This window comes from Cavia porcellus, unplaced genomic scaffold (genome assembly GCF_034190915.1).
Source record: "Cavia porcellus strain 051 isolate PalLab524CR breed Dunkin Hartley unplaced genomic scaffold, mCavPor4.1 scaffold_3, whole genome shotgun sequence".
In the NCBI taxonomy this organism is placed as follows: domain Eukaryota; kingdom Metazoa; phylum Chordata; class Mammalia; order Rodentia; family Caviidae; genus Cavia; species Cavia porcellus.
Genome location: NW_026947486.1, coordinates 92235851 through 92243511, shown reverse-complemented (window position 1 = coordinate 92243511; position 7661 = coordinate 92235851). Strand labels below are relative to the sequence as shown.

At 36.6% G+C, this 7661-nt stretch overlaps 1 protein-coding gene across 2 annotated transcripts in view; it reads right to left on the bottom strand.

Annotated features, from left to right (window-relative positions):
• Positions 1 to 470: 470 nt before the first annotated feature.
• Positions 471 to 7661, bottom strand: part of Ocrl (OCRL inositol polyphosphate-5-phosphatase) — a 65740-nt gene continuing 58549 nt past the window's right edge. Inside the window, exons 25-26 of one of the 2 annotated variants that reach the window (XR_010046646.1) lie at positions 3483 to 3614; positions 471 to 2797 (exon numbers count right to left, since the gene is read on the bottom strand). The gene's annotated coding sequence lies outside the window, so the exon portion shown is untranslated. The remainder of the gene's footprint in view (positions 2798 to 3482; positions 3615 to 7661) is intronic. The other variant, XR_010046648.1, reaches the window with a different exon arrangement.

Sequence of the window (7661 nt, the reverse complement as noted above, 5' to 3'; positions counted from 1 at the left end):
GGATGTAATTCTGGGATTGATTCACGATGTGATGCTAGGATTAAGGTTGCCCTATCCTGGGTGTGAGTGCTGTCTGCCCTGAGGGTGGGTAGTGTGGTTAAAATATAAGGGACAGAAAGACGGTCACTAATTGTCATTTGTACCTTGCTGTTTTCTGCCTATCATTAATTGTTTCTCTTCCGTGACACCCCTCTGCCATGCCACCCTGCCTTGGAGCCAGCCAACTATGAACTGAAAGCTTTATACACTGTGAGCCAAATAAATCTGTCTTCCTTCACTTTGAGCATAGAGTATTTTGTTTCAGTAATGAGAATAAGTAACTGAAATAGTCACCGGGGCTAGACTAGCAAACTCAGTATTACCACTAAATACAAAATGAATACTAACAAATTTTAAGAACCAATAATATAATACCCTTAATCATAGATAGGAGATATTTTTATAGTATAAAATCTAAAACAAACCAGATATTGATCTAAATTAAATATTTATTCAGTAGAAAAATATTACATCCATTAACAATAGAACTCCGTTTAACCATAGTAAGATATAGTTAACTACCTACAGAGTCACAAAGCTTAATGATTACACCTGTAAGGATAAAAGAAGCAGGGGATGGGAGCCTGAAAAACGTAGAATTCAAAAAATTAAGCAATAGAACATTAGAATAGGGTGATAAAACTGAAATAACGGCTCCTATTAAAGAGGAAATTAGTAATATTAGTAAAAGTAACAAAAAACCACCGAAGAAAAGGATAAATGATAAAACATAGAAAGTAAAGCAGAGGGGCTGGGGATTTAGCTCAGTGGCTTAAGCGCCTGCCTGGCAAGCAGGAGGTCATGAGTTCAATCCTTGGCTCAAAAAAAAAAAAAAAAAAAAAAGTAACTCAGAGGAAAAAAAAAGAAAAATAATAAAGTAATAAAGTATGAAATTAAAAGAGAGTGAGAAAAGACAAAAGAGAAACAAAAAGAAGACCTAATCAAACAAATAAACAAAGATAATAATAAAAATAAAAAAGGGTAGGGGAAATGGGAGCTAAAATTCTCAACACCACCAAAAAACTAAAAGAAAAAAACCCAAAAACCAATAAAGGAGGAAAAATTTGGTTTATAATAAAAATAAAACAACATTCTTATGCATTTCCAGATGTGTGATTTTCTTCCAGGATCTACATTTTTGGAATTTAGAGAGTCACAGTCTTCTCTGCCCCTCTTTATAGCCTGTGGTTTTTCTGGTGACCTGTGTGTTCAAGGGGTCTCTTCATCTGTAAACCCCAGTCCACAACAACAATCCAAGCTGAGATATAGCCTCACTTGGGTGGTACATGCAAAAGGAATCAGACCACTGGGCTTCTCTGGATGTAAGCAGCAGGGCAGGGACTCAAGCAGACTACTAGGCTCAGTGCCATCACCCTCAGATGCAGCCACCTCTGAAAGCCAGGTCCATGAAACCTGTCCTCCCACTGCAGAATGCAGGCTCCATGTTCTTCCTGTCTGAGTTTGAACTCAGGGAATCTTTGGAGATCTGTGTCTAGCCCTCACCCTGTCAAAAGTCTGTCTCCCACGGCTGTTTCTCACTTAGTCACTTTGTCAGGGTAACACTTCAGTTCTGGAGTGAAGCTGTTTTGTTGTTCTCTGGCTCAGTCCCACATGATCAATCATTTCCTGTAATGGCACCTGATTAAAGTCTCTCTGACAGTATGACAGGTGCTGTACTGAATCCTTCTGTCCAATTCTATCCCACTGTGGAGAAGTAACCCTCAGGAAAAACCTCACACTGGATTTGATTTGACTTATTTTTGTTTACAACAACTGTGAGCTTTTCTTGGGGCTAGCGCATCCATTATTTCTCCCTGAAGCAGGTGACTCTTTCAGACTTTACTCTTCTCCAGGTCACTGACCCCTTTCTCTATCAGGTTGGTTGTTTGTTGGTCATCTGCGTGGCTCTGGGCTTTTTAGGACTATTTGCAACAACGAAGTATCTCCAATATACTCAGGTAAATTAAGTGGAATCCAACCATGATCTTCTATACCAGACTTTGGCTTCACCCAAGATCAGATCAGCTTGTTGGTTGGCATGTGTATTGGTCTCATGCAGAGGGGAAACTCAGAATTGGTGAGCTGGCTCAAAACTGGTGGTGACTGTGACTAGGGTTTGGAATTGACGATTGTGGAATTGGTCAGGGACCAGTGCACGGGATTGTGGGGTCTCTCCCTACTATGGAGCCATGGGTTCATCTGTTTCACCCTTGGGTTTTTAAAATGCTAATCTTTTTGGCAGTGAATCTCTCCTTTGTTTCATGTTTGTAGGCTCCAATTTTAGTGGAGCTTTCTTTCTGGCCAAATGCAAAATTTTTAAATGTTTCAGATTTTTTTTTCTTACTGATTCACAATATGGAGCTGGGTAGAAGCTCCCAAAAGTACTCAAGCCTTAGTCTGAATGTCTGCCTGCCTTGCATTCTCCTCTGTCAGGTTACTTTGTTTACCACCCTCATTCTCAGTCTCTCCCAAAGTCGCAGCACATGAACAAAATGTAGACAGTTTTTTTTTTTTTTTTTTTTTTTTTTGCCAGAGCATGACACACATGGTCTATAATGAACTGCCAATGAAGTCCTTGTTCCCAACTGGAAGCTCCTGCGCCTGACTTTTTTATCCGCATTTCTGACAGTATTTTCATCTTCTGAGCTTAGATCAGAAATCGCCCATCAAGCCCAGCTTACAGCATTCTAGGGCTGCTTCTCAAGCTGGCATCTCCAAACCTTTACATTCTCTTCCCATGAACCAGTTCCAAAGGATTCTGAAACACATGATCAGAAAGCCACAGCAATAACCCCACTCAGTATCAAAATCTTACTTTTTCTCATCACTGAGATGAAATACCCAACACCCACAATTTAAAGGAAGAAATACTGGTTTTTGGCTCAAAGTTTGTAGAGGATTCAGTCCATAGTCAGCTAAGCCACTATATATATAATTTATTCATTTATCCTTGAACACTTGAGTTGCTTCCACCTTCTAATTTTTGGGAATAATGATGCTATGAACATGTGTGTACAAATATATCTTCAAGACCTTTCCTTCAATTGTTTTGGCTACATACCTAGAAGTATGATTTCTGAATCATACGATAGTTCTATTTTTAATTTTTAAGAAATTTTGAGAATTACTTTGCCAAAGAAAATCCAACAAGACACACTTTTTACCTACAAAACAATAAAATATTAACACTATTGTGTTGCTAATAAAAACCACTACCTTTTTGTAATATGTTAACCTAATTCACAGAAATTCATAATTTCTCTCCACAAGATATCTATCTTCTCTCCCCTTCTCATACACAAACTTCTCTGAAAGTAACAGAGCTCAGAATGAATAACTAATTCAAAACACATTTAGGAAAGTGTATTGCATGCAGATTTATGTTTGAAAGTGTTTTGACAGGATAAACTTTACTTGTTAACCAAATATCATTGAGCACTTACTTTCTGCAATGCATCATGAGGAAGCCCATAATATGTTTAGCTTGGTTTCCGTTCTCTTGCAGGTTTCACTCTCAAAGTGGCAACGGTATCCTGGTGTTTGGTCAGTTCACATAGTGGTACAAAGCGAAGGTTCTAGCAATTTAGGAGAAGCAACAGTCACAGGAAAAGACTTTTTGGAGGAAGTGACATGGTTCAATAGCGTTTGGACTGGTGGAGAGGTAGAGGCCACATGGTCTCCAGTGGTTTCTATATACTGAACTAAAGCACACTGTGCATTAGTTAGGAAAGGAGAAGGCATTAGAAGTTTGAGTGACTATTGTCTCCTTTGGAAGTCCTGTAATGTTTACAATGCCTAAGGTCTTGTTCTCTACTGTTTTGTTCAACTTTATAATATCTAATGAGATAGACAATTCTTTTTAAGGAAACAAGAGACCACTGATAATCATTGTTGATTACCTTGTACTCTGTTTTTACATCATGTGCTATGTCTATCCTTGGTTTTGACTGACAGCTTTGTTTTGCCATATTTGACTTTATTCTCCCCCCCCCAAAAAAAGTAATAAGAACTAAGGAGTAATAAAATCCAAAATGTGTAAATTTTGTTGTAAAAAAGAGAGGGGAAAAAAAAGAGCTCTAACGGATATAACAGCAAGTGTGTTTAGGGGTGTTAAACAGCTGACTATATTAATATTTTTGGATCATTGAGCACAGCTGTTTGCAGTTTCATTGTTTGAATGTCCACTTTGTATTCTTTGATACTGTGATTTGAGCAACTATTTCTAAGATGATAATATGTAATCTATTAACAGGTGATTTCTTACTGTTTTTTTTTTTGTAGTTCTGTATTATGTGTACCCTTACACCGCTTTGTTTTGTTTTGTGCTTTTCTCTTTTTCCTTTTAAATAAAATTAATTAAAAAAAACTTTAAAAAGAAAAAAAAGAAGTTTGAGTGAGAAATTAAGTCATAGAAATGTGTACAAGAGAACTTTGAATCCCAGCTTGAAGACCTGCAACTTCTGTGGTAAATGGGGTTAGGGCCCAGAGGTGTGTGGAGTAAAGGAACAACACCAAGAAAGTTACCTGGGCCTGAGGAAATGGGGGCTTGAATTGCATGGGGAATGAGGAGTGGGCCAGGTGTCCTGATCTTGTCACTTTTTCTTGGTTGTCTCATCATACTTTTTCTACTTCCTTCTTTTCCTCCCTCCATTTTTGTTTCCTCCCCTCATTTCTTCCTTTCATCCTTCTTCCCTTCTTCCTCCTTTAGCCACTCTTCCTCTCTCCTTTCTTCCTGTCTTATGTCCAAGATTTACTCATTACTGGAATGCTATTGATTTTTTTTTATCCTGCTATATTGTTGAATTTGGATATTAATTCTAGGAGTCTTTTGGTGGAATTTTTGTGTCTTCTATGTAAAAGATCATGTCATCTGCAAATAGTGACACTTGGACTTCTTTCTTCCCAAATGTATTACTCTTATTTCTTTCTCTTGTCTAACTGCTCTGGCTAAAGTTTTGAGTACTATATTGCACAGGAGTGATAACAGTGGACATCCTTGTCTAGTTCCTGATTTTAAAGGAAAAGCTTTAAGCCTTTTTTCCTTTTACATATGATGTTGGCAGTAGGTTTGTCATAAATGGCTTTTATCAGATTGAGATAAGAAGGTCTGTCTATACCTATTTTCTTCAAGGCTTTTAAAAAATCATTAATGATGTTGGTTGGATCTTGTCAAAGGCTTTTTATGCGTTTATTTATATGGTCATTTGATTTTTACTCTTGTTTCTGTTTATGTGAGATATAACATTGAATAATTTTCATTGATTTGCATATCTGAACAATGCCTGCATCCCTAGGATGAAGCCTATTGTTTTTGTTTTTGTTTTTTTGGTCTTTTTCCTTTTTATCGGTACCAGGGATCGAACTCACGACTGCCTGCTTGCAAGGCAGGCGCTTATGCCGCTGAGCTAAATCCCCAGGCCCCAAAGCCTATTTTTTGATGATTTATTGCAGTTTTACCAGTAGCTTCAGGATTTTTGTGTCTGTGTTGATTAAGGAAGTTGGCCTGTTGTTTTCTTTTTCAGTTGGGTCTTTGTCTGGCTTTGGAATCAGCATAATGCTACCTTCCAGGAAGAAGTTTGGCAGTATTACTTACCTTTCAATATCATTAAAGAGTTCAAAGAGTAATGGCATTATATTTCCCAGATGTTCTTGTAGAATTCAGTGGTGAATTTATTTGATTCTGGGATTTTCTTACTTGGTAGGTTTTTAATAACTTCCTAAATTCATTGCCCAGCATTGGATTGCTCAGAGTATTTATATCTTCTCGGTTTAGTTTTGGAAATTCATATGTGTTTAGGAATCTATTTCTCCTAGATTCTCCAATTTGTTGGAGTACAAATTTTGATAATAGTTACTAATGATCTTCTAGATTTTGGCAATGTACAGTATGATTTCACCTTTTTCATTTCTAATTGCATTGATATGGGTGTTTTCTTTCCTCTTCATAGGTTTGGCCAGAGAGTTTTATCTTTTATTCCTTTGGAGATCAGCTCTTTGATACATTGACTTCTTTGTAATTTTTTGACCCAATTTCACTAACTTCTGCTCTGATTTGTATGATTTTTTTTCCTTGCACTACCTTTAGGTTTGTACTGTTTTTGCTTTTCTGGTACCTTGTGATGTATAATTAAGTCATTTATTTGAACTTACTTTGTCTTTCTAATCTGAGCATTCACAGCAATAAATTTTCTTCTTAGATGATTGTGTCTCAGAGGTTCTGGTATGTTGTACAGGTATTATCATTTGATTTCAGGAATTAATTCCTTCCTTGATTTCTTTTTGACTCATTAGGTATTCATGAGTGTGTGATTTATAAATCTAGTTGTTTGTAAAATTTCTGCCTTTTGTCATTAATTTTTGGCTTTAGTGCATTATGAATATTAACTTTCTTTTGTACTTATATAAGCAAACTTTATGGTCCATTATGTAGTTTTAGGAAGTTGGGTACACTGGTAATATATATATATATAATTGTTTTCTCTTCTTGTTGAATTATTCTCTTAATATATAGTAACCTTATTTGCTTCTTATGCTAAGTTTTAGGTTGAACTCCACTTTGTCAGAGAATAAGATCCTTCTTTCTCCTTGCTTTCAGGGTCCCAATGCATGGAAAATCACCTTCTATTCTTTGATATGTAGTCTATGAATTTATTTTTGGATTAGATGTGTCTCTTTTCAAATGGTTTCCCCTCCCTATTTCGGTCTGTCTGTCTGCGTCTTTTAACTGAGAAGTTGAGGTCAATTGAGAGTTATTATTGAAAGGTATTGACTTATTCCTGTCATTGCATTATTTTTCTGTTGTTGATTCATTTATTTTTCTCTGTTTGTTTAACTGGTCACCCTGTTGGTTGCATTCATTCCATAAGACTTTCTGGCATTGTTGACTTTATTGTCTGTCTAGGATAATCGTAAGAAATGTTTGGAGTGCTGGTTTGGTGGTCATGTGTTTCTTGTGGTATTGTCATGGGGGTTTCTTATTTCTCCATCAGTTTTATAGGATATATTAATCTGGGTCTAAAGTTTTTGAATATTAGGGTTTGAAATGCATCAATCTGTACCCTCCTGGCCTTTAAAGTTTGTGTTGAAGAGTCTACTGTAGTTTTAATGGGGCTTATCTTTGTAAGTTATTTTGTTGTTGTTTCACTGACAGCTTTTGAGATTGTCCTTGTTTTGGACATCCTGGATTTTGAGTATAATTTGTTTTGGGGAGTTTTTTCTTCTAATTATATGGTGTTCTATATGCTTTGCCTATGTTGATTTTTCTCCTGTACCAGAAAAGTTTTCTGGTATGATTTCTGCAAATGGGTTTCTTATTCCATATGTATTGCCCTATATTTTTCTCTAACTCCAGCTGGTGTAAGATTAGTTTTCATAGCATCTTCTAGTAGCTATTGAATCAGTTTTCTTTGTTCTTCTGTTATTTGCCAATTTTTTTGAAACAGGGTCTCACTATGCAATTCAGGCTGGTCTTGAACTCACTTTGGAGCCCAGGCTGGCCTCAAACTCACAGCAATCTTCCTGCTTCAGCCTCCCAAATGCTGCGATTACAGGGTTGCACCATTATGCCTGGCTTCTGTTGTTTTTAAAATATATCGAGTTATATGGTCCCATGCTTTTGATTT